Source organism: Desmodus rotundus, chromosome 5 (genome assembly GCF_022682495.2).
Source record: "Desmodus rotundus isolate HL8 chromosome 5, HLdesRot8A.1, whole genome shotgun sequence".
Lineage (NCBI taxonomy): Eukaryota > Metazoa > Chordata > Mammalia > Chiroptera > Phyllostomidae > Desmodus > Desmodus rotundus.
In genome coordinates, this window is record NC_071391.1 from 60,724,613 (window position 1) to 60,752,209 (window position 27,597).

Genomic DNA, 27,597 nt, shown 5'->3' on the forward strand with positions numbered 1-27,597 from the left:
AGATGCTCAGTATCGCTAGCCATCAGAGAGATGCAAATTAAAACCACAAGGAGATACCACTTCATACCCGTCAGAATGGCCATCATAAACAAAGCAACAAACAGCAACTGTTGGAGAGGTTGTGGAGAAAAAGGAACCCTAGTGCACTGTTGGCGGGATTGCGGACTGGTACAACCACTATGGAAAAGAGTATGGAATTTCCTCAGAAAACTAAAAATGGAACTGCCCTTTGACCCAGCAATTCCACTGCTACGATTATATCCTAAGAACCCTGAAACACCAATCCAAAAGAACCTATGCACCCCAATGTTCATAGCAGCACAATTTATAATAGCCAAGTGCTGGAAGCAACCCAAGTGCCTGTCAGCAAACGAATGGATCCAAAAACTATGGTACATTTACACATGGAATTCTATGCAGCAGAGAGAAGGAAGGAGCTCCTACCCTTTGTGGCAGCATGGATGGAACTGGAGAGCATTATGCTAAGTGAAATAAGCCAGGCGGTGAAAGACAAATACCATATGATCTCACCATTAACGAGCCTAATCAACAAAGTGAACAAGCAAGCAAAGCATAGCCAAAGACATTGAAATTGAGAACACCCTGACAGTGACCAGAGAGGAGAGGGGAGGGGATGATGGGCGAAAAGGGTGAAGGGTTTACAGGAACAATTATAAAGGACGTCTGGACAATAATGGGGGAGGGGTGGTGAGGAAATGGAGGGAGGGGGCAGGGCTGTTGCAATGGAGAGGGGTAGGGGGAAAAGGCAGAAAACTACTTGAACAAAAATAAAAAATAAATAAATAAAAATAAAAAAAACCCAATGATCTCAATGATAACTAACTTACTTAAACAAGCTCAGTGGTCCAGAAGCACATATATAGATCATGTATCATTCAATCTCCCTCTCTCTTCCTCTTTCTCTGTCTCTCTCTCTCTCTGACTCCTTGACGGTAAAACGCACACACACCCTTCACACCCTTCATGTCTACGCTCATAGTCTATGTGTCCTGCCTCCAAAGTGACAAATAGGACTGATGATATTAATTCATGCTTATTTAATTTAATCAGTGTTGACTTTAACTTTAAACTCCTTAAATTATCAACAGTTGAATTTACACCTAAACTTTAATAACAAATCTTTCAAACAATAAGTTGTAAAAATTATGTTATTACTATGTTCAGGAAAACAATTTTTCCCAAGTCACTTTAGTCCATCATAGCACCTTCACATTTTGAACTGGTGAATGTTCAAGCTACAGTGGTAATCAGCAATAAGAATTCAATCATTTGAATAGAAATGAGGACACCACTAGAAAATGCAGAGATGTGCCCTGGTTGGTGTGGCTCAGTGGATTGAGTGCCAGCCTCTGAACCAAAAGGGCTGCTGATTGGATTCCCAGTCAGGGCACATGCCTGGGAAGTACTCTAGTAACACATATTTTAAATATCGATGTATTTTAAATAATCAGGAAAGCTACTTGTTTGCTTGGAGGAGACCCAAGCACTCCAACATGTAAATTGAAAGCATTTGTAGAAGAGAAAGTAGACATGGATATATTTATTCTAAATTCCATACTCACCAGAGTCTCTATGCGTGGTCTCGACTCTGGAAATTCTGCCGATGTCAGGGTCAGTAGGAACTCTGTCCGCTCTCCTGGCAGCTACAAACTGTGTCCGTCTACCCTGGAGAAGTGGCTTCTGAAGTAAACGGTGCCTTTGAAAGGATTCCACCCACCTGAGGCCACACCCACTTCCTGAGGTTGGCCTACACCTTCAGAGAGAGGTGACACCCAGACCAGGTTACCCAGAGAGATAGAGTGGTTGATTAGATTTACCTTGTATAGAAAACAACACTGGGGGCCAACACCCTAATAAAACCTAAATGTTGTGTGATAAGTTGTATGAAACTCTTACATTTGCATTCCCATTTTTATTATAGAAATACGCTTGATTACAAAGGGGAAGAAAGGGAAAAACAAGAACAAAAAAGAAAGAAACGCACCAGAAATACACTTGGTTAAATTTCTTCCTAACTACACTTATTACAGGAAATTTTCCTATTCTACAATCATGCTATGTTAATAATGCAAATTATGGTAGCCTTATTATTGCCAACTGTTTTAAGATGTATTTCACTTTCTTGTCTATTTGCATGGAGCAGGACATCATCACAGTGTTAAATATAAGTTGTAATAACAGATACTCTTATTGCATTCCTTATTAGGGGAAAACTTTCAAGTTTTTCACTAAATATGATACTTGCTATAATTTTTTCTAGATAATTTCTATGAGAGTACACAAGTTCATTTTCTTTTTTGTCTCTAAGTATTTAAAAATAATAAATGGGAATTGAATTATTTCAAATGCCTTTGTTCAGCTCTTTTTATAAAAAAATTTTATGGTTCTTCAGTTACATTTGTATGCCTTTTGTCCCCATCCCTCCCCCCACCCCAGCCAAACCCACCTCCCTCCCCCACCTCCACCCTCCCCCTTGATTTTATCTACGTGTCCTTTATAGTAGTCCTTGTAATCCCATCTCCTCACTGACCCCTCCCCACTCCCCCTGGCTATTCTTAATTCTTCTTAACTTCAATGTCTCTGGTTAGATTTTGTTTGCTTTTTTCTTTTGTTGATTATGTTCCAGTTAAAGGTGAGATCCTATGGTATTTGTCCCTCACCGTCTGGCTTATTTCACTTAGCATAATGCTCTCCAGTTCCATCCATGCTGTTGCAAAGGGTATAAGCTCCTTCTTTCTCTCTGCTGCATAGAATTCCATTGTGTAAATATACCATAGTTTTGGCATCCACTCATTTGCTGATGGGCACTTAGGTTGCTTCAGTACTTGGCTATTGTAAATTGTGCTGCTATGAACATTGGGGTGCATAGGTTCTTTTGGATTGGTGTTTCAGGGTTCTTCAACAGTATAACCAATTCTTGCATAATATCCCATTTTTAATGCCCAGATTAAGTTTATTTTTGTTGTTTAGATTTTCAAGATCTAGCTCCCTTTTCTATTTTTAAAGCCTCAAGACAACAAGTTATAATGATATACAGTACCATATAACAAATTATACCTTAAGAAAGGAAATCAGAGCAGTAATCTGTTCTAAAGTAAACTAAGGGTGACTTAGTTGTGTTTCCATGATGAGAACATAATCTTTTCTCTCTTTTTATTAGAGATTTTGATTTACACATAATTATAAGCTGTGAGTCAGTAGGACTGAAATAGAGTGTTTTTTGAAGCTATATCAACAAACTAAAGGTTTTAAAGATAGATAGAGGTCCGCATTCCAGGACCTGTGTTCCCAATTGATTCAACACAATCATCTAATTTATATGAAACACTTGTTTTCACCTTAGCAGTTTCCAATGTTTGGGGTGAACCAAAACAAGATAACTGAGCCCTCTCCTCCAGGAAACTTACTATGTAAGACTGAAGTTCAGGCACAATCTTCCCGCTTTGGGAGACGTGCTCGATTTAATTACAAGAGTTTATGAAATACAACTCAATCCTTAATTCATTCAAATATTTAAACAGCAATTTTTTTCCAGAAACATACTCTGAGTCCCATATGCTTTTAAAAATGTTCTAATGGCCTCATAATAAAAAGTCATTAAGATATTTAAAATAAAATTTAAGAATATACTGAACCCAATACATCTAAAACATTATCATTCAACATATTACTGTTAAAAATATTAATGAGATATTTTACATTCCTTTTATTTACTAAGTTTTTGATATTCCACATGCGTTTTACCCTTAGACAGATCAATTCAGACCACTACATTTCAGATGCTCAGGATCTGCATGTGACTACACAATTATACAAAACAAGGTAGACAAACCACCCATCTACATGGAAAACAACTTGTTTCCAAATCCTTAGCTGACAGAACAATTTCCAGTAGTCTTAGGGACAGAGGGTGGGTAGGAACTCACCTTCTTTAAATTCCAACAGATGGCCATTATGAATGGTCTTAAGATGGTAGTTTTAGAGGAAAATTTGTCCAAGTTAGCCAGGCTGGTTACTTTATAGGACACAGTATTCACTGGTGGATATAACTTGGTATCATAATAGGAAGACCCACCAGTGAGGGTCATAATAAGATAAAGACCCACCAGTGAGGGTCTTTATTTTCTGGAAAATGTGGAGACTGAATTTCACTATTTAAGCCCTGGTGTAGTATTTCTAAAGACTAGGCAATCTTCTTAACGTTTGGAACTACACTCTGAACCAGAGATTAGGTTATGCTGGGTGTAAAGAGGAGTTTAAATCGTTTGGATTGGATTTACATAATCTCTTAATCCATTTAAGGAAACCATAACAAATACCTGCTTGTGGTAAATACTTCAACTATTGTATCTGCTGCCATTATTTGATCTTACATTTTTATGCCCTCATAAAATACCTTGATGTATGCTTTTCAGTAATCCTTCATTAGAAACCTAAAATACAACAGTACAATAGGTTTTTGGCATGGATTTTTCTTTTTTTCCAAATAGATTACTTTTTAGAGCAGTTTTAGGTTCAGAGCGAAATTGAGGGAAAGATACAGAAAGAAACAGAGATGTAGAAAGATACAGAGTTTTAGGTTCAGAGGGAAATTGAGGGAAAGACACAGAGATATGGCCCTTGTCCCCACACACGCATAGCCTCCCCCCCATTATCAACATCCCCCTTCATAGTAGTATATTTGTTGCAATTAATGAACCTCTTTACACATCTTTAAAGAGGTTCATCAATTGCGACACTTCTTTATTACCCAGAGTCCCATAGGTAAACCTGTAATTTAACTTACGATTGACTCTTGGTGCTGTACATTCTATTGGTTTAGACAATTCATAACCAAATGTAATCCCCATAATAGAATCATACAGAACAGTTCCACCGACCTAAAAATCCTCTATCCACCACCTGAATTAATTATTTGAATATGTCTTTTTTAATAGTAGAGAATTTTTCAATAAGGCAATTAAAAGTATTTTCTGATATAAATAAAAAAAATGTGAGTTCTCTTAGAAAATTATCCTTTAGGTTGACATGGTTTATAAGTACTTGGTATATATATGCTTTATTTTAAAGAATTGCTTTTTTTCTGTTTTTGAATATTTTTTTTCAATTTATTTATATTTAGAGAGAGGGGAAAGGAGAGAGAGAGGGAGAGAAACATAAATGTGTGGTTGCTTCTTGTGTCCCCCCCACTGGGGACCTGGTCACCAACCCAGGCATGTGCCCTGACTGGGAATCGAACCTGTGGCTCTTTGGTTCACAGGCCAAAGAAAAATCCACAGAGCCACACCAGCCAGGGCTGATTTCTTTACAAATAGCCCCAAACTATTTATTGAAATCCCTGAAGGATTTGATTTACTCAAGTAAATGACAGTGTCTGAATTGAAATGAGAATTCATAGCAATGCGCCCTATAAGCAGAGATGAAATTCCATCTCATTTGGTCTTTATAAACTTTGCAGTTTTTCAAAGCAGTGTATGTTTTATAAACTTTCCTATCAGATGAGTATAAGGCATAACAGTGCATTAATGTAGCCCAGGGGTCCCCAACCAGTGTGTGGTCCATTAGGAACTAGGCTCACAGCAGGAGGTGAGCAGTGGGCTCCTGAGCAGAGCTTCACCTGTATTTATAGCTGCTCCCCATCACTCACAGTACCACCTGAGCTCTGCCTCCTGTCAGATCAGTGGCAGCATTAGATTCTCATAGGAGCATGCACCCTCCTGTGAACTCTGCATGTGATGGATCCAGGCTGCACGCTCCTTATAAGAATCTAATGCCTGATGAGTTGAGGTAGAGCTGAGGTGGTGATGCTAGCGCTGGGGAGCGGCTGTAGAACCCGACTATCCTTAGCAGAAAGGTGTGACTGCACAGAGACCATAATAAATCAATTGCTTTCAGACTCATATTAAAACCCTATCATTGAGTGGCAAGTGCCAATGAAGCTGAATCTAGTGGCAGGCTTTAAAGCCATAACCCCCACCATCCATGGAAAACTTGTCCTTCATGAAACTGGTCCATGGTGCCAAAAAGGTTGGGGACCGCTGGGTTAGAGTACCATCCCAACATGCCATAGTTGCAGGTAAGATCCGCAGTCAGGCCACGTAAAAAAAAAAAAAAAAACAGTGAATGCGTAAATAAGTGGAGGAACAACAAATGTATGTTTTCCTTCCTTTCTCTCTCTCTCTAAAATCAATACATTAAAAAATAATAACAACAAAAATTAAAATTATTAAAAAAAACTTAAAAACCACTCTGAAAAGACCACATACTCGACAACTGATACTTTATGACATACTGAAAATGGCAAACCTATGGAGACTTTTAAAAGATCAGTGTTGCGTGGATTTAGGTCGGCGGGGGAGGTAAAAAGGCAGACCACAGAGTGTTATTAGGACAGTGAAAATAGTCTGAATGATACCATAAGGATGGATACATGTCCTTAGACATTTGTCCCGACCCTTTGAATATAAAACATCAAGAGTGACCTGGATGGATTCCTGTGATACAGGTGTGTCAGTGAAGGCTCAAGGGTTACAGCACATCTCCCACTCTCCTGCAGGATGCTGGCAGTGGGAGAGAATGTTGATGTAGCAAAGGGAATGTATGGAAACTCTGTAATTCAGGTTTAATATACTGCAAACCTCAAATTACTCCCAAACCAAGGTCTACTTAAAAGTAATATAAGAGATCTAACTACCTACCACATATTGTGAATTTATTAGACTCATGTTTTGTCATATGCCTTAAAAAATAATCTTTACATTTTGTATTCACACTAGAATAAATATGGCAGCCCAGTATGAGTGGTTTTATTTTTTAAATTTTATTTATTTATTTATTTTTATTTATTTATAGAGAGAGAAGGGAGGGAGAGAGAAAGGGAAAGAAATAATGATGTGCAAGTAAAACACTGATCAGCTTCCCCCAACTGGGGACCTGCATGTGCCCCGACCAGGAATTGAACTGCTGGACCCTTTAGTCTGCGGGACGATGCCCAACCCTCTGAACCATACCAGTCAGGGCAGTTTCCATGGTTTTATATAATCCACTTACAAAAGATGTGATTGAAATCTCTTAATGAATTATAGAAATATGAGTTTTGAGCCCAATCATATTATTCTGTATTTCAGAATGCAACAGAAGTATTTTCCCATAACATCTGAATAGAGAATCACAGCAAAGGAAAAAAAGTGTTTAAGTAGTATTTCACTATCTTCCACTACTTTCTGAGTAGTGGTTTCACAGGTGGTAATTTCTGGTGAGTGGTGAGAATGGGAAAAGAGCCAGACACCAGTGACGTGTTTCCTAATATTTGCTAAAGGAGTAACATGGATCCTTGTACTGGAGACAAAATCTTCAATTACAAGCATATTCATTCATATTTTTATTTTTCTACTCACCTATATGTCTCAGACTATAGATAGTAATACACTTATCATTTCTAAATATCAGTGACAATTTTCTTCTTATTTCTGGAGGCAGGAGTCTCTCAACCTTGCTGCGTGTGTCTGAGTGCTGAGTATAGCAACTGAAGACACAGAAAATAAGGTAAAGAAAATCAAGAGCTGGCCACTCCCGTCTAGGTCACCATCCTTATTGGTTTCCCGGGGCTGACATAACAAATTGCCGCACACCAGGTAGCTGTAAACAACCGGAATTTATTCTCTTGTAGGTCTAGAGGCTAGAAGTCTGATATCAAGATGTGGCAGAGCCACTCTCCCTCCAAAGGCTCTGGGGGAGGGTCCTTTCTTGCTTCTTCCATCTGATGGCTCCTGGCATTCCTCACCTGTGGCAGTGTGACTGCAATCTTGGCTTCTCTCTCTACAAGACCTTCTTCCTGTGCCTCGCAGTCTCTGATATCTATCACCATTCTCATGTAAAGTCACTAGTCATTCATTGGATTTAGGACCCACCCTAAATCCAGGATGATCTGAACTTCAGGTGCTCATCTTAATTACACCTGCACAGACCTAATATCCAGCTAAGGTCACATTCAACACAGGTGAAAGATGTTAGGTTTTGGAGGTAATTTTTTTTTTTGGGGGGGGGAATTTAACTCACTACACCCTTCAGTGAAATGAAAGAAGGTTGTCCTGAAATTCTGAGGATTCAGTTTCTCCTGAAAAAAGAAAAAAGAAAAGAGAAAGTTTATTCCTGATATGTTATGTACAGTGCTCTTGTTTATTCTGTGAGAAATACATTGCAAGACCCCCAGGGGAAGCCTGAAATCTTGACTAGAACCGAACCTTCTATGTATTATGTTCTTCCCTATACAAAGATACTTCTGATAACGTCTGAACTACTTCTGTACTGTGGGACCATTACTAAGTAAGACGAGGGTCACTTCAACACAAACACTTCAATATTATGACAGTGGATCTGATAACCAAGATGACAACTAAGTGACTAACAAGCAGGTAGGGACTCCAGGTAGATGCTCTAAAGCAAGGGACGAGTCATGTCCCGAGAAGGGCAGAGAGTGACAGTGTTGGATTCCATCAGAACGGCATGTCATTTAAAACCTAGGATTGTCTCTTAATAGAATCTTCCATTTAATAGTCCCAACCATGGTTGACTTCAGGTAACTGGAACTGAGGCAAACAAAGCTGTGGAAAGAGGGAGACTACTGGAAGCTGATTATACGCAGTGAGAAGAGAAACTGTGGATGTAAATTTCTTGTATGCTAAGTGTTGTCCAGGAAGTTCTTCCAGATTCTCTTCTATAACTAGAATTACTAGGTCAGAGGCAGACATATTTTTAAGGATTTTAATGCATATTTTCAAACTTCCCTCCACTGACTGCTAACAAACTGTGTTGTGACCCTTCAAGGCCAGGCAGGTTCATGGTATTTGCACAGACAGAATAATATTCACAGAGCTGTTGGGTTGTCTGGCATGCCTTTATCCACGGGTGGGCAAGCCACGCATGCTGCAAGCTGTGTATCTGTCTGCCTGTCTCCATGTGGCACAAGTCATGGACCTTGTTCCCCAGCGTGGCACTCATCATGGCATCTGTCTCTTTGCTTGTATCTCGCATCATCACCCCCATCAGGAAGCCCCTAACAGTTTATGTACTAGATGGGAACAAAGCTGGCTAGATGTCAGAAATTTTACAACATAACATACTTCTGCGCATGGGAGCCCACTTCATGTTATGGATACCGTTTATTGGACCCAGTCCCAAGGCTATGAGAACACTACTTATCAGGTCCATTCAAGGCTATGGGGACACTGCTTCCCTTAGCTACTGGGACACATGGGTGAGGAACCAGACTACCTCCACTTACCCTACACATACCAATAGTATATGACAGTACCCACTTCATATTTTACCAATTTCATAGTTTCATAATGATAGCTTTCACGTTTCAGAATATAGTTTGCTTACGTGTCTTTTTTTATTAAAACTATTTATGTTAGTTGTTTTTCATAGTCCAGTGAACAGAGCATATATTCTGTGTGTAACTGAACGCTTGTGAAGAGGTAACAGGAGGGGACAGGGCTCTGGCTCCTGGAAAGCAGGAGAGCAGGCTTCTTGGCCTCAAGCATTTCAGCCAAGTTCTGAAGAGCTCTCACAATACACAAGGCCTGCAGGCATGGGTGCTGGGGACATGGGCGGCTGGGTGCTGTGGGGGATGGGGGTGTGGTCCGAGAAGCGGTGGAACAGACAGGCCAGGGGTGGAGCACAGGCAGGGAGTCTGGGCTGCAGGCTGTTCTCCAACCCCCTGGAACCAGGTCTGTATCTGCAAGTGCTGGCTCTGGGGTGCGTGCTGCCTCAAGGGGGTGGGTGGGCTTGCCTTGTCCTTGGCACTGTGGTGCCTGCTCTGCAGACTGGGCAGCCACCAAGGACAGCAATGGAATTGTCAAGGCACCAGGTGACATTTTGACTGTGGTCCTTGTAAACCCTGAGCTGGTTGGTGGGTTTCCCAAGTGACCGGGTAGGGATAGGGCCGGGGGATGTGAAGACCGTGCCATAGCCTCATGGGTTGCACGTGTAGTCTATGTGAGTTATTTTAATGTATGTAGTATGTATCTGGCAGTATATTTCTATAAAAACAGCTTTTCCTTCTTGGAGTGCCTCGTTCTCATTACCGAAAATGTTGCACAATACAAAGAAAGAGACATTTATTTTAAAAGCTCACACCAACAAGTTATTACCTTTGATAAACACAAGGAATTTAGACCTCCAGAAATTTCTCTGTAGAAATTTTAGCTGTGTCTATATGTATGAGTAAGTTGAACAATCCAAAATTAATTCCTATTTACAGACTGCATTATAACCTAACTGTTAAAGCTTTTTATTAGTTTAGAGTTTCTTGATAATATGCTATTGTGGGGCAATTCATAGAATAAATTATTTGCTGGAAGCTTAGTAATACAAGTTTTAAACAGAGGTGGGAAATGGATTTTTAACAAAATTTTTGAAACCTGATACTGTAAAAAACAAAGTCATCATTTCAGTCATGATATCCTGATTGCCAACGTGGGTTTCATCAAATTGCTTTCACCAAATTATGTGTATTTTAGTACATATCTTAGCTCTCTAAACACAGAACTAAATATAATCATTCACAGTTTTATCTCAAATGCCACCTTAACCTCTAAAGACTGGGGGGAAATTGAACAGGACTGAAACAGTTTAAATAGCCATCCTGCAGATAAGAGAATTTCAGATTCCAGACCATAGGAAAAGACTGAAATTAGTAATGAAGGGGAGAACTTATATTCAAATACCACATTAAAATAAAGTCAGATGTGGGAGCAGGAATGGAAGTAGAATGTGGGAACATTCTCACAAACATTCGCCAGAAACTCAGACGAAATTTTGCCGTGTGGATTTTGTTAAAAATCAATCAGTGTCTAGGATGAACCAACATAAAGGGATGGGGGTGGGGGTTAAACAGATTATTTCTAATCCATGATTACATTGTCTGTCCTACAGGGTTTCAGACACTGTAGAAACCTAATTGGGGTGGAGCTTCCAGGGTCCTTTTATAAACGCGGCTCAAAAGCCAGGTTCATTCTGCTTGCAGGCCTTTGTGGTTGGCTGGACTGTGGAAAACTCAGACGGTCACAGCTGCCTTCTGGTCCTGAGCGCCCAGACAACACAGAACCCCTGCCCCAACAAGCATTGATGAGAGGAATTACACAATCATCAGGTGAGCACACACCTTTATGTAGACGAGTTCTTCTGTCCTTAAAAAGTAGAAATCATAATTTCACTGTCAGCTGGCTTAAGACTTTCCTAAGAAAGTGTAATTTGCCTAAATTTAAATGATGTAATTAGTTTACTCTGGAGCTATAACATTATAATGTTATTGTTTTGACATTTAGTTTTGCATAATTATTTTTTTTAATTTTATGTTCCTTGTCTGTACAAATTGTGATACCTAGAGGGAAAGTTGTAGATTTTGTGTAGTTTCTTATTCAGGCATGAAACCTGAAACTTAATTGGAAAACCTTGTTGTGCAATGGTAAAAGTGACAGACGATTAAAAATGAAGACAAGTTAACCTAATAAAATTGTAGATATTCCATAATTCTCATTTGATCCTTGACACTTGAAGGGCGAAGCAATATGGTTCATTAGAGGTACTCATTCTTCCTCACTACAAATAACCTATATGTTAGTCACTTATTCCAGGTTTGAAATTCATTCATAGAAAATGCCAGTGTGGAATGCATGTCTCCTTAGCTTGTTTCATTTCATTTCTAGCGTGTACCTTCTGCACGGACACCTGAGTGCACTTAGAAGGTGGCCACACTAAAGGCCCTAGAGATCAATAGTCCTTCCCTCTGCGACATTTCTCTTTCCTTTTCAATTTTTGCTCTGCTTCCCCAGGGCGCTTTTCTTTTCTTTTCTTTTTTTTTTGATTCATTTCATTAAAAATTTATTTTGGGGGCTCATAAATGAGTAAATTCCAAATTAGGAGCGATACAGAGTATTTAAGGACATTTTACTATTTCTTTCTGTTTAACATTCCACCTTTGTCTTGCTTTCTGTAAACAAATGTACTGGGTTACAGCAACAATACCCTTAACCCCAAATTCAACGCTGAGCACTTTCCATTATCTATTTTGAGCACATAATAAAGCAGAGGCAATTAATTATTCTTGAACATGTTATGTTCATTCAGAGCTTGGCAATTACGCTGGCTTCACGTTATTCTGTCACAAATGATAACCAAACGGCCTAAGTAGCTCAAAGCATATAACTCTTTTAAGCCAAGTCAGTGGTATGCATAAAGTTAACCTAACAACTATACCATTAGACATTCGTTTGACACCGTACTAGAAATGTGCCAAAATAACAAGCTTTATTAAAGAACGAGGTTCTTGGGGGAAGAGGAGTCACACCATCAAAAATTATTAGAAAAGATTATAGGTAAAAAGGAACCCGCTTACAATTCAACCCAATAAAAAAGGCAAGGGGAGTACACCAGTAGGGTCGATGTCATTCAGGAATACACATTTATGGTTCCCCCACAAACTCGCCCACCCCCTCCAGGGCTCATCCTCAGGCTCTCCAGGCATTCTCTTATTCTCCCACTGAGTTTCCCTACATGGAAAGTAAACCTACAGGAATGGTAGCAACAGAATGCCGTACTGCTATTTCATCTGACAGTAAACAAAAGAAAAACAATTGTTAGGGCCAGACTGACTTTTGGCCATTTCAATACCCCTGAAAATAGGAGCAAAAATGAGCCATTAACAAACAATATTCAAAGAGCACTGTATTATCTAATGTGATTTATAAAACAAGTAAAATTTAGTCATCTTCAATGGAAAAAGCCATAGTATTTCAAAGTTAGGAATGTTTTGATGATGATTTTTTTTTTTTTTTTACCAGAGTAGTACTCCAAGCACTTAAGTTGGAACAAATCCCAAACTCACACTTACTTGCATCACCTTTGTTTAATAATCCAATAAATGACAAACAAGACAAACAATGAAAACAGCATCATATAGCACAGCAGCTTTGTTTGGCTCCCTCTGGATAAAATCGTCAGTTTTTCCATAGTTTTACCTAGAAATCCAGTTGTAGAATCAAATTGTGAATCCATTTCACCTAAGAATTTATTTTGACTTTTAACTTCATGGCCTATTTCAATGTAAACCAATTTTATAGCAGTTACTTTGTGTCAGCATTTCAGTGATTCTGTCATTTTCTTCTTCACAGGCACTATATCCACTATTAGCAGAGCCATAGTTGCCAGGAGGTCTCCTTCACCATCCAAACTTGGGACTGCACCGAACTTAAGGAAACACCTAGGATCTGGGACAAACGCAGTGTTTCCTCTTGGCACAGCCTCCAAAGAGCCCTCCATACATCCTGCTTTCTGGCTCAGATTCCAGTGGCAGAGACCCCGCGTCCCAGCGCCCAGCAGCGCCAGTTCAGGGCCCCCGAACTTTGAAGGTGAGCCTTCTCCTTACCCAGGCCTGCAGGCCTCATCCTGCAAGAAGAAGGAGGCGAAAGGCAGGCCGAGGGCTAGGTAGGAAGGAGCCAGGGGTCACGCGGACCACGACTTCAGGACCAGGGCCCAGAGAAACAACTTCCTCCCCTAAAGCGCCCTGAAATCAATCCCCCAGGGCGTTTTTCTTACATTGAGCCCCGAGTAGCCAGTTGTTGTCGTATTTAAGAAAGGCCCTGATGAGATCTGGCAAAAGCAGGGTAGAATGAAAGGTGACAGGACGATTTTGAAAAGTGACAATGTAGCATATGAAAGGTAAACAGAAATTTCACTTCAGAGATAGATAATTTTTCCTTTATTTTGTTAAGGCAAGTCAGTTACATGAGGGACATATGCCAAGTGGGTTGTGATTTTCTCATTCATTTCTTCTCTTTCTCCTCAGAAATATAGAACCACGCTTTGCAAAGCTTCTGAAATAGCTCAACTGCTAAGTCTTAAGAGTGAAGATATTTGAGCTTCTGCTGTGGTGTCTGCATAACTTTGGGGCTCAAAGTCCTAGAAATGGCATCGACTAATGGCCAAGACCAATGGCCCAAAGAAGACATTGTGATGTTACTGGACCTCCTAGAGAACAATCTCCCATTCAATGACAGCCACACATTCACAACAACCCAGTCACGGATGGACTGGGAAAAAGTAGCTTTTAAAGGTTATTCTGGAGAAATGTGCAAGCTCAAATGGTTAGAAATTTCTAAAAAAATAAGAAAGTTTCGTACATTGACAGAAATAGTCCTGGAAGCTAAGGAACATTTTAAAAATCCTTACAAAAGTGAAAAACTCAAGAAGCATCCCGACTTACCCAAGAAGCCCCCGACTGCTTACCTCCGCTTCTTCATGGAGAAGAGGGCCCAGTACTCCCAAATGCACCCTGAGCTGAACAACCTGGAGCTGACCAAGCTCCTCTCTAAGAAATACAAGGAACTCCCAGAACAGATGAAGCTGAAATACGTTCAAGACTTTCAGAAAGAGAAAGAGGAGTTTGAGAAGAAACTGGCTCAGTTTAGGAAGGACCACCCCGGTCTAGTCCAGAACTCCAAGATGTCTGTTGTGCCTAGAAGGAGCCTGACCAAAGCCCAAAAGAAGATTCAGGAAAATGTGGAAAAAGTGAAGTCTCCCTCAGAACACTGTTTTTCTGAGAAGGTAAAATTCCATGGAGAGCCCAAGAAGCCCCCAATGAACGAATACCACAAGTTCCACCAGGATTTGTGGTCGAGTAGGGAGCTGCGAGACCTGCCCCTGAGGGAGCGCAGGGTGGAGATTGGCAGACGCTGGCAGCGCATCCCGCAGAGCCAGAAGCAGCATTACAAGAAGCAGGCCGAGGAGCTGCAGAAACAGTACAAGGTGGACCTGGACCACTGGCTCAAGAGTCTGTCCCCTCAAGAATACTCTGCTTACAGACAGAGAACCTATACTAAGCGTAAGAACATGAACATGAATGGAGGCCCGGACCCCAAGATCATCAGGAGAGATGTGCACTCTCTGTGAGCAAGGGCTCTGCAAGAAGGGCTTGCACAGGAGCAGGGGCTGCAGGCTCCAGGGACAGAATCATCGGCGACTAGAGGGGGCCATTCTCATGGCTCAGGGAGATCAGAAGGAAATAAGGAAGATGGGGAAAAGGCAGAAAGCAGTAGCTCCTCAGACTCCAGCAGTGGGGATGAAGAAGAAGACTGTGAGAGCTGCAGCTGCAGCTCATCCTCCTCAGGGGTCACCTCTGACTCAGACTCCATCTGAGCTTTGTTCATTCCCGCAAAGGTGGGACAGAGAGCTTCCTGACAAATATCCATGACATCTGCAGCAAAAGAAAGGGCTGTTCTTCCTCCATTTAATTTATTTGCTTGTTCCTTCATCACCCGTACCCCTCCTCAATATGGGGTGGAACACATTGGGGATTATGGAATTTGGGACAGTACTCTTAATATCAGGTGCGTAAGCCTGGGAGGAGAGTGTCCTGCTGGGAGAAGAAATATGTTATGAGCATGTATTGGGGCCCCTACACCATATTTACCACTCCCCCCAGCAACTCTGTGTGGTGAAGGCTCTTGAAACAGAAGATTGGGCTGTGGAGGTCACTGGGCTTTAGACTGAGTGTTTCTGAAGTAAGAAGTTTTGCTTTTGGAATGTGTCGATGGTTTGCCAGGTGTGAGGGCATTGGGGGGATGGGTGAAAACGGTGAAGGGATTAAGAAGCACAAATTAGTTGTTACATAATAGTCATGGAGATGTAAAGTACAGCATAAGGAATATGGAAACAATAGTCTAATAACTATGTGTCGTTATCAGATGGGTGTGAAACTTACTGGGATGATCACTCATAAGTTATGTAATGTCTAATCACTGGGGTGTACACCTGAAACTAATGTAATAATGTATGTCAACTGTAATTTTTTAAAAATTATGTTTAAAAAGGCTTTGCTTTCCCCATTTTCTGTCTGCCAGAGGTAGTCTGTGGCCGCCTTGAGCCTGCGGCTCCTACACTCCCTACAAGAACTGTACCTCTGGACTCTTGCTCTGTCTGGTGTGAGGAAGGAGTTGACCATTCTGAAATGTGAGAGCAGGCAGCTCATGAAGGAGGCAATATTTATATATATCTATATATATATATATGAACTTTAAGAAATATATATATATATATTTAACTCTTATATCTCTGTGAGACTTACATCTCTATAATTTTAAATATATATATATATATATATTTCTTAAAGTTCACTGTTTCATTTGATAAGTGCTTTCATAGAACAGAAGCCTAAATTCCTTCCTGAAGCTCCAGGTGTAGGTGAATCTCATATTTAGCATCAGGACTCATGGAGGGATAAAGAGACAGACATACAAGGGCACATAGATAAATACATAGACACTTAGCTATAGACATAGATACATATGTTCTATTATACTGGTCTCTCTGTGAATTCTTGTCCCAGGGCCACATTGCTTTGATTATTTGGTTTACCGATATGTTTGAAAATCTATTGAAGGTTATTGCTCTCTCATTAGATTTTTTTTCCTGTATATTGCTGACTATTTCCATATTGTGTTCTCATGCATATAAGCATTATAAAAGTAATTGTGTCATTTTCATATTAAAACCATTAAGGTCTGAGCGTTTAGATAACTAGATATCTTCGTGAATTATTATTATTGTTTTTCTAGGTAATCAGTTTCCAAAAATAATGTCAATATTAACAATTTTTATACCACTAATACCTTTTTCTAAATTTTTTTTTTGAATATCGAGAACAATGTTAAGTAATACCAGTGAGATATACTTGTGTTGTTTCTGATTTTCAAACTAAAGGATTTACTATTGAAATTAAACTGATGATATATATTTAAAATAAATTATAACCTATTCATAAAATGCCAGTTTATTTACTTATATTGTTGTTGTTATTATATAATCTGTTTTTATTATTTAGGAAATTACTTCTCTGAGCTATCAAGAAAATTTTCCTGAGGTGTATTAGTGTCAGAAATTGGGTTACTGTGCTACCTAATATTAAACCCTCATCAGATTCCAGAAATAAACCCACTTTTTTATTCCATATTGAAGAGATGATTAGAGTTCAGACAAATTTTCCATTCTTTCCTATACTGGGAATGTAACATTTACACAAAGTTCCTGGACATGTTTATTACATTCACTCATTCTTTTTTTCCTTATTACTTTATATTTATTGTTGACACTATTAAAAATGTCACCATTTTCCTGCCCCGATTTCCACACCTCCACCCAAACCCCCTCCCACTTCTCTCTCTTTCTCATAATCTAGATTTAAATGGATTTTACCCACAGTAATAATAACTGAGTCGGGGCAACAGGGTGACCGAAATACGACATGTTATTTATTACAATGAAGCTGAAGGATTCCCACCTCTCTCTTCCTAGAAAGTTCAAATGTGTTGAGGGTGGAAGAACCAGGGAGGAAAATCTCTCTCAGGGCTGTTCCAGATGCCTTGACTGGGCTAGACTAGCACTTAGTCTCTTTCACTTTGCATAACATCGGAGAGAAATCGAATGGCAAGTATCACAGCATCACCTGGGTGCCACAGTGTGCGTATGTCCGAAAGACCAGAGGAAGGGTGGGTATCCCTTGTGCTGTGATGCTTGAGCTGAGTCTCAAGGAGCTGGAGAGTTCAAGAAAGAACATGAGATGGAGGAATGATTTGCTTCCTACATTCACCACACTTCCTGATTGGATCTCATTCATCAGGCACTTTCTCAAGGACCAGAAACTCCTGGTTTCCTAACATGGCCTCTCAGTCTCTCCTGCTGCTTTCCCTGTCATGGGGGTTTGCATATGCTCATTTTAGTCTATACACTTTTCTGGCATGGCCTAATTATGTCCCATGAGTTTATTTATCATTTTAATATCAATGATTCCCATATCCAGAGAAATTCATATCACAAAGTAATGACCTCTTTGACATCTCCAGAACAATTTTCCCCTGGAACACCATTCTCCAAGTGTCAAAACCAGAATTCACCCCAAATCCAAAACCTGCTCCTTTCTTCAGCATGGTCTTGGCATTGATCCCACCAATCACCAGCTGACCCGATCCTTTCCATTGTGCATTCGGTAAGTTCCCCTCCTCCTCTCCACAGCCCGGTAAGGTGATCCACCCTCTCAATACACAACCTTAAATGTAAATAAGCGGCCCTGGCTGGGCGGCCCAGTTGGTTAGAGCACCGTCCCCATATCTAAGGTTGGGGGTTCTATCTCTGGTCAGGACGGCTACAGGAAGCATCCAATGAATGCATAAATAATTGGTACAACAAATCAATGTTTCTCTGTCTCTCTCTCTCAAATGAATAAGTTTTTTTTTAAGTGAGGTTTGTTAAACAAAAAAAAAATAATAACAGTCCAAGGAGGAGTTTCATAGGGGCAGCCAAGCTCTAGTAGAATTTTCCTAAATTATCTTGACTAGTTAAATTTTCTTCAGGATTTGCTAGTTGATAAGTACAGAGTGAGACGTAAAGATAGAAGAGTGAAGTAAAAGTACAATTCTATAGTTGATGATTATAAAGACATTGACAATTAAAGAAGGAAAAGGATGTTTTTTTAATTTTTTTGAAGCAGTTTTAGGTTCCCAGCAAAATTAAATGGAAGGTACAGGGCTTCCCATACACGTCCTGTCCCCACACATGAATAGCCCTCCCTCATCATCAACATCCCTTACCAACACGGTATGCATGTTTCGTACAACCGAGGCACCCATGTGACATATCATTATCACCCAAAGTCCGTAGTTTTCACTGTTGGTGTAGGAAAATTTTATTTTTTCAATGTTACTTAGATTTTTATTCCCACACACCAGATTAATCTATTCATTTATCTTTTTCCTTTTTATTGAATTTGTTGAGGTAACACTGGTTGACAAAATTACATTGGACTCAGTTACACAACTCCATAACATGTCGTCTGTAACTACTTTTTCTTTCCCCATGCTGTAGGAAAATATTTTTAACTCATAAAGGCTTTGAATATTGTATTGTAGTTATACATGTGGTTCAGACCCCTAAGGACATTTTTGTTTCCTTTTATTAAAACAAATATTTATTAATGCCAATTTTGAGATTTTTCTGAAAAACAAGAGAATGCATGAGACATTCTGCATTCAGAGGATCACTGATACCGTTACTGCCTTTAGAGTCCGGTCTTTGCCGTTTCGGGAGTATGCGACGCATAAGTACATGCATTTATTCTCTTAAGTTCCTGGAGTTTTATCAACTTCCTATGACTTCTAGAGGGCTGACATGTTACATTTATTTGGAAAATTCTTTAGCGGATTGTGTCACATGCTTGCTCCTTGACATTATATTTGCAAAACTAAGTTTATTACATGGTTCCTTGTACTTCACATCAGCAGATCCCAGCCGTCATTTCTGCCACTAGGTGGTAGAAGGAGTTATAACCCAGGCTAGAGAGATACCCAGAGTCGATGAGGGCTCTGCTTGGGAACTTAAAGCCTGCATTTCTAATTCACTCAGCACTGGTGTTTTATAAGCCATGTCTCACTGCATGGGTTACAGAGATGAAAGTTCCAGTCTCTGACGTCACACCCTTCACAGTCTCCCGAGAAGACTGACGGGTCAATGCAATCAGTACGAGGAAGCATTATTTGGTCAACAGAGCACATATACTGGAATTGAACGACCATACATTAAAATTCTGAATTTGCTATTGCAATGACATGGGCTAAAATATGTCTTTGCTTACCTGTTTCTTCATGTATACGTTCACGAACTGGGAATAAAATTGCAGGTAGGTAGGATAAGTAAAGATTAAGCTTAATGTTTGTAATTAGGGTAGATTTATAGAATATGTTAGGTTGATTCCATTGGGCTGCTTCAGCAAAATATCATAGACTGACTGGCTTATAAATGACAGAAATTTCTCTCACACAGTTCTAGAGGCTGGAAGATCAGGGGACACATGGGGTTGGCTGATGGCCCCGTTCCAGGTGGCAGCCTCCTTGTATCCTCACTTGGCAGAAGGGGAAGGGATCTCTCTGAAGCTCATATAAGGTACTAATTCCATTTCTGAGGGTTCCTCTCTCATGACTCAAGCCCATCTCAAAGACCCACCTCCTTATGCCATCACATCGGGCATTACGGTTCAATACATGAGGTTTGGGGGCCACACAAACACTGAGATCACAGCACTTAGCTCCTTTTAGCCCTGTATTACATCCACCTTCCATATTTCTCCTACAGTGAATTCTGACAAGAATCCTTAAGTAATACACATCATACAGCAAGATAGTTTACATCAAAGTCAGTAAAAATACACCTAATCAAATTACAATATACATGTCACAATGACCTATGAAATCTTGCTGGAATCTGGTTTCAACTGTGACTCCAAGTACCATTCCAGCAATTTTTCAAAAATAGTGTATTTCTGTATAGATGATATTTATACAAAAGAGTAGCAAGAAATCCATGGAACAATGGAAATTGATAGAAATGCAGCACATTTCTTAAATGTAAAAATTTTACTGAAAGGAAATCCTTCCAGAGTTTGTCATTAAACAAATAGGGATTAAGTGGGAAAAGGGACAGTGGAAGTGGTGTTCGGATGCAGGTAACAGCATGGCCAAAAGTGCAAAGTCAGGGTGGGCATCCTTGTAGAACAACTTCCACAGCTACTGTGTCCCGGTTCTTTTACACACAACTCTTACCAACTACTAAGAACACTGCCATTCAGGTGGGAGGCATTCGTCGTTCAGGGAAACTTCTTACAACAAAACCAGGTGACAAGCCGCAAAATATGCACAGACGCAGACAAATCAGCAATCCCTAAAGATCCATGAGGTGCCCTGGCTGGTGTGGCTCAGTTGGTTGGGTATCGTCCTGTGATCAGAATGGTCACCAGTTCTATTCTCGGTCAGGGCACGTGCCTGGGTTGTTGGCCAGGTCCCGAGTTGGACACATTCGAGAGGTAACTGATTGATGTATCTCCCACACATTGCTATTTCTCTCCTTCTCTTTCTCCCATACTTCTCCTCTCTCTGAAAAGAAATAAATCAAATATTGGAAGAAAAAGTAAAGATCCATATGCTATCAGGGTCTCTTTAGAAGGAAATGTGGAGATGGGGACAGAACTTCTGGTAAATCTGAGAACCCCAAAAGTCAGCAACAGAGATTCATTGAAAGGCATGGCAGGCCAATTCAAGAACAGCTGCTAACTTGGGTAAGAGGGTGCTTGCACACTGAAATATGCAAGGGGTGCACAACAAGATGTGAAGGCGCTGGTACCACCTAGGTTCAACACTGTCAACATAACCAACAAAAATTCCCTTTAGGGTCAAGCTCCATACAGAGAAAAATGTACTGGGAGTAAAATACGTACAGAAAAAACCCAAAGCAATAGGACCACCTAAAGAAAAAGTCCCAATAAAATAAATGTGAGAGCCCTAGCTGGGCGGCTCCATTGGTTGGAGGATCTTCCCATGCACCAAAAGGTTGCATATTCAGTCCCCAGTCAGGGCACATACCTGGCTTGCGGGTGTGATCCATGGTTGGTGAGCGTTCAGGAGGCAACCAATCTATGTTTCTCTTACACATCAATATTTCTCCTTCTCTCTCTCTCAATAATCAATCAAATAAATAAATAAATAAAGTACAAGGGAAAGAGAACGAGCAGATAGCAAAAATAAGGGGCCATACTGTTGAACACCTTATGCAAACAGCCAGGGAGCTCTAGACTCATGAAGCAAGGAAAGCTGTCCTGATGTACCTTCACCTCACAAAAGTCCAGGAATACTAACTGCATATACAAACCATCAAGAGGGCATGTCTTTATTTCCTATTTAAAGAGAGTCCAGAGGGGTAAAATACCTTTTCAAAAATAATAGGCCTTAGTATGACTGCTCACAAAGTGGCCTTTAGAGACAGTTCTCAGAACGCTAGTGCCAAGTATACATTGTTTGTTGACTTGGTCCCTGCCTTGGCAGAACATGGTTCTGAGAAGTCGTCTCCAATTACTGCCCACAGCCCCGCAGCCCCTCAGCCCCACAGCCTGTTATCCCCATTGTCTCTCAGCCACACAGCCCCTCAGCCCTGTAGTCCCTCAGGCCCTCAGCTCCATCGCACCCCAGCCATACCTTTCTGGATCCTACTCCACCACTGTGCTTGGCCACCTCTAGCTGTTTCTGAAAGTCAGCTCCTGCAGTGTTTCCCAATCCTCTGCTTTGCACACCTCCTCTAGTCCCTGAAATTTTCCTCCCAAGAAGCAATTTACAAGTCCTTTTGCCTTGACATAATAGTAAACTTTTGTAAGAATCTGTTAGAGATAGACCGAATATATATCGGATTCATGTCCCGTAATTAATTCCTAATTGAATATGATACACCTGGATCTCGTGAGGGCTTATTACTTTTCTAGATGAAACAAAGAATTCGTATTTGGGACTGAGGACCTCAAGACAGCTCCAGTATACAAATGAATTACCTGCAAATCAAAGTGCAAGGTTGTGGACTTAGAAAATGATTAAAGAAAGGCAGCCACCCTGGAAGGATGGTGGGAGAAAGCAAAGTGCCAAGAGATTTTACCGTGACTCTCATTATTACTAGTGAAAAAATCCCTGGAGGCGAGGGGATGTTGGGATAGCTGTCTTCCACCGTGTGTTGGGGGTGGAACCAACATGGAGGGTGCAGTCCTCCCTTACTCCTCTAGTGCTAATACGGTGGGGGACTTTGATGCTGATCCCGGCCCTCGGAAACCTTGTGTTGTGGCAGCAATGGACAAATTCACAGGGACTACAGAAATCCTGTGGAGAAAAAGGAACGGCGCAGCCACTCTCTCAAGCGGAGAGCACCTCGACCCTTGCCTTGACAGGCTTTTATTGCTTTTCTGGGCACATTACATTGAGGATGGTCCTCATTTACTATGCACAGGTTCAGTTTGGGTGGTTACCTTTTACAGAAAACAAAGGAGATGTTGCTAATTACATCAAAAAGGAAGGATATTTGTGAATGTAAAGGGAAAAGTGTTTGAACTGGTTATACTCATCCTTGGAAGGTTTAGCATAGGTTTTAGGAAGTTACTTTAAAGATATGCAGTAAACGCTTGCTGCCTCAATTCAGGGTGAGGGAGTTTTAGCAAATATCAAGTCTCAAAGTGGCCTCGGTACAATGCAGGCCTGATTCCCCACGGGAGAACCTATCTTTCGGCATGGGTCCTGTGTGCCAGACTTCACTTTCCACTGGCCTTTCTGAGTGGGAACTGGGCCCACGCCACACAGAATGGTCTCCTCTAGGACTTTGGTAATCGGGACAGTCCCAATGGGAGTGGAGAAATCCAGTCATCTGTAGCCTTGAGGGTCAGAGGTGGTGCTCAAACGTTTTCAGAGCAGAAGCTAATTCCCTTGTTCATCTGCAGCACCAGGAGTAAAGGGATCCCTACCGTCTCTCTGCATACACCACCGTGAGTCTGCGAAAGCAGATTTGGGGGGCGAAAAATGAATGATCTGAAAGGAACTGTGCTATATCTCTGAGAGCGAATCTGCCATCACAAAGACCTCCAGAGGAAGCCGGGCTGGGTGAGGCCCATTAAAGCACTGCCAGGCCTGGACGGTCCCCTTGTCACCACAGCTGAGACTTCTGAGTTAATTTTTGAAGTACAAAGGGATCAGTTGGAGGCATGGCCCCCCACATCGCCCCCTGGGGACTGAAAAGCCCAGGAGGCCATGCTCCCTGTGTCAGCACTGTCCTCTGATTCACAGGGATGCAAACTGGTCCTGAAATCAGCCCCAGTAGAGGTGTCAACCACTGCCCCAGTGGGGCTGGTGGCAGAGATGAGCCCGTGAGCCCACAGGGCCCATCCCAAACTATCCCTCGCCCAAGACCCTTAGCATGGCCGCTCTCTGTCCCTCCCTCAGCCTCTTGACTCTGGTCTCAGGTGTTGGACCTGGAGAAACAGACAAGAGGTTTAGTATTTAGAAGGCTATTTGAGTTAAAAAAAAAAAAAAGTTAACAAGGGAGCTACCATAAGATGGGCATCTGATTTCTCAACAGGAGAAACTGCCACCAAGTATTCTCAATGATGGAAGTCAAGGACCTACAATCAAGATTCCTCTACCCAGCAAGGTTATCACTTAGAATCAAAGGAGAGATATAGAGTTTCACAGACTAGAAAAAGCTGAAGGAGTTCATCATCACTGAACCCGTGTTATGAGAAATGTTAAGGGGACTTCTTTCAAAATAAGCAGAAAAATATGAATAATAAAGTGGCAAGAGCTACATATATACCAATAATTACATAATTAAATGTAAATGGGTTAAGTGAGCCATTCAAAAGATGTAGTTGGCTGAATGAATAAGAAAACGAGACACATATATATGCTGCATACACGACAACCCCTTCAGACTGAAAGACAAAATAGAAAGTAAAGTGACAAAATGTTATCTCATGCAAATAGAAACAAAGTACCTGAGGTAGCAATATTTACATCAGACATAATAGACTTTAAGACAAAGGCTATAACAAGAGATCATGAAGGAACAAGAAATTCCACTTCTGAGTATTTATCCCAAGAAACCCAAAACACTAATTCCAACAGGCATCTTTGCTTACAACAGCCAAGATACTTTCTTTTATCCTCACCCTGAATACACACAGTCCACTTCTTACTACCTACTACCAAACACTCCAGTATTTTCCAAAGAAATACACTTTGAGTAAGCCTAACAACCTCATACCCTATGAACAAACTTTGATGTTTCATGCACATGGTAATAAATATATACACAAACCACTATACATGTGCAGGACACATAGAAATATCTCCAGAAAACCATGTATGATACAACTTCAAAACACCAAATTATTCCTAGCTAATGAGTCACATCCACAAATACTAACAAATAACCATACCTCCCATTGCAGATACATGTAAATAGTATTCTCCCACTTTCCTGTAAAAACACAGAAACCTACTCTCCATCAAACACACACATACTTGCTTCTGCACACACATGAAAGCCTAATAGCTCCCTAGTGGAAAATATAAAGACATAGCTCCAGCAAATATTCCTCCAAATGCCATGGCCCTTGAATACACACGCACAAACTAATACACACACAACTCTCCACAAGCCCCAAATACCCCACAACTACCCAGTAAAATACAGACATGCAAACATATCACCCTATACCCTATGTCCCAAATACACATGTAATGCCACAGTACCTGCATAAACGTAACCCCACACTCCCAAATTCTCATGCAGAATTAACTCTTCCATCTCACGGAATACACAATCACAAACACACCAAAGCATGCAAACACCACATAACACCAGCATATACACCATCCACCAGCACACACAGCTCCTGAAAATCAAAAAGTGAAAAAAATACACATAACCATACGACATGCCCTGAATACATAATGACCCTTCTACGTTCCTCAAATACGAAACAAAGAGATCATACACTCCAGCTAGTGAACAGAAACAGTTTTTGCACATGCAGATGGTCCTTCCAAACCCCCATCACAGAAACCCCCAATACACGGGGTGGGAGGGGGGAAAGAACAGGTAAACATGCCCCACCCACAAACCCAAAATACAAACACCTAACCACCAACTCCTGGAATATACAGGCACTACCTCTCAACACCCTCCAAATACAACACTCGGTCCTGTCTACTCTCCCAAAAAACAGATGTGACCTCCCCTTAATCACAAATATCCACAGACAAAACCAACTCACACATTTCAATACACACATATCAGATTCCCACCAACCAATGAAATACGCACAAACCCCCTCTATGCTCGCAAGTCCATGATTTGACAGCAGACTTCATTGCCTTTAGAGTCAGCAAAGTCACACAGTTCATTAACAAGAGGGCAGTTTGAACATAATTGCTGGTTGAAACTTTCACGTAAAACTCTCAGGAAGTGCATGAAAGCTTCACTCACTTCCACTCATGTTCAGTGACTTGAGCTACTTCTTGCTGAACAGGAGGACCATTTTCAAATTCAGAAGAATGGAACAGCCCCGGAGCTCGTGTATTATTCAGAATGCAGGAGGCACAGAAGGACCCTCAAGACTTTAATAGCTTACATGCATTAGACTTAACTGTAGGCCTGGCAATGCACCGCTCCCCCCCACCCCGCCACCACCCCACCTTGCAGCGAGTTCCCCTGGTGCCAGTTTCATGGTGTAAATACCAAGGGAAGTGAGCTGGTGGGTGTGGGGGGGGTGGGGCGGGGCGTGAACAAAGACTCAGGGCACAAATAGCCCACAGAGTGAACAATAGTGGAGCAGGGTGATACCTAAGTGGGAAAGAGTCCAAGAATCCTTTACCTCCTTATTTACATAACCCACTCTGGAATCCGGCATGCCAGGCCCCGTGAAGGCCAGGATGGCCACTGGGGACCGTCCCTCCCTGCTGGCACACATGCGCCCACCAGAGGCTACTGGTCACAAGGGACTCTGGGAGCAGTTGCAGGACAGAGCCCCGCCCCCAGTGCAGTGTGCAAGCTCATTGTGCATGCTCATGAGTCCTGGTGTGAGGCACACCCCAGACTTACTGCTTATGGGAGGAAAGACATGGAGGGTGGGTGTGAGGGGCTTCCTGCAAAGCTTCTCAGGCAAGGCCTCCTTGTAGTGGTCCCTATTTCAGACCATGGCATGTGAAATGAGCACTTAGGATTTTAAAACTGCAACTGGGCCATCCATGGATTTAGTTAGATACAGCCCTCCCCCCGGAAATGGTGCTGGGGAGGTCTCCCTAAAGCACACATCCTCACACTGGAGCAAGTGCCTTCATACACTTCGGACTGCATTTCCACGGTTTCTTTTTCTTTCTTTTTTTTTTAAGAAAGCCCATTCCTTTTTTTTTTTTTTAAATTTTATTTATTTTTAGAGAAGGGAAGGGAGGGAGAAAGAGGGAGAGAAACATCAAGGTGTGGTTGCCTCTCATGGGCAGGGGTTGGGAACTTGGCCTGCAACCCAGGCATGTACCCTAACTGGGAATCGAACCAGCGACCATTTGGTTCACAGGCTGGCACTCAATCCACAGAGCCACACCAGCCAGGGCCAATAATTTCTAAAAATAGTAGACCCTTCCTCCAGAATTGTCATTAAATAATTTTGGCAAGAGAGAAAAAAGGAATTCTGGCAAAGAAATTTAGACCTGGGACACATTTGAAGAGATACTTTCCCCTCACTCAATTCCTAGAGTTTTTCCAAATGCACTAACTGGATTAGAATATTTTTCTTTTCCTTTTCCCTTTTCCTTTGTAAAGGGAACTTTCTCATTATTTATTGTCCACAAAGCATGCACATGAAGACACATCTTCATAAATTATATGGGGGAATCAGTAAAGAAAAAAGATATGGTCAAGTTGGGGTTTTTTGCAAGAAAATATTTTTATTGACTTTCCCCCCAAGTTTTTTTCATATATTTGTTTCTTCATGTTTTTTTTATTGTTGTTCAGTGACAGTTCTCCCCATTTCCCCCCACAGGATATTTTCTCAGTGTGTTCATTTAGTACATGGAGGTTTTTCAGTACATGTCGATTCACAGATATTTCCATTGCAAGTTTGCTGCTATAATGTTGATCAGGACTTGACTGCCTGGGCCAGTTTCTGTT

General features: G+C 41.1%; 1 pseudogene; it reads left to right on the forward strand.

Annotated features, from left to right (window-relative positions):
- Positions 1-8,585: 8,585 nt before the first annotated feature.
- Positions 8,586-15,219, forward strand: LOC128780896 (upstream-binding factor 1-like protein 1; annotated as a pseudogene).
- The last annotated feature ends 12,378 nt before the right edge of the window (positions 15,220-27,597 follow it).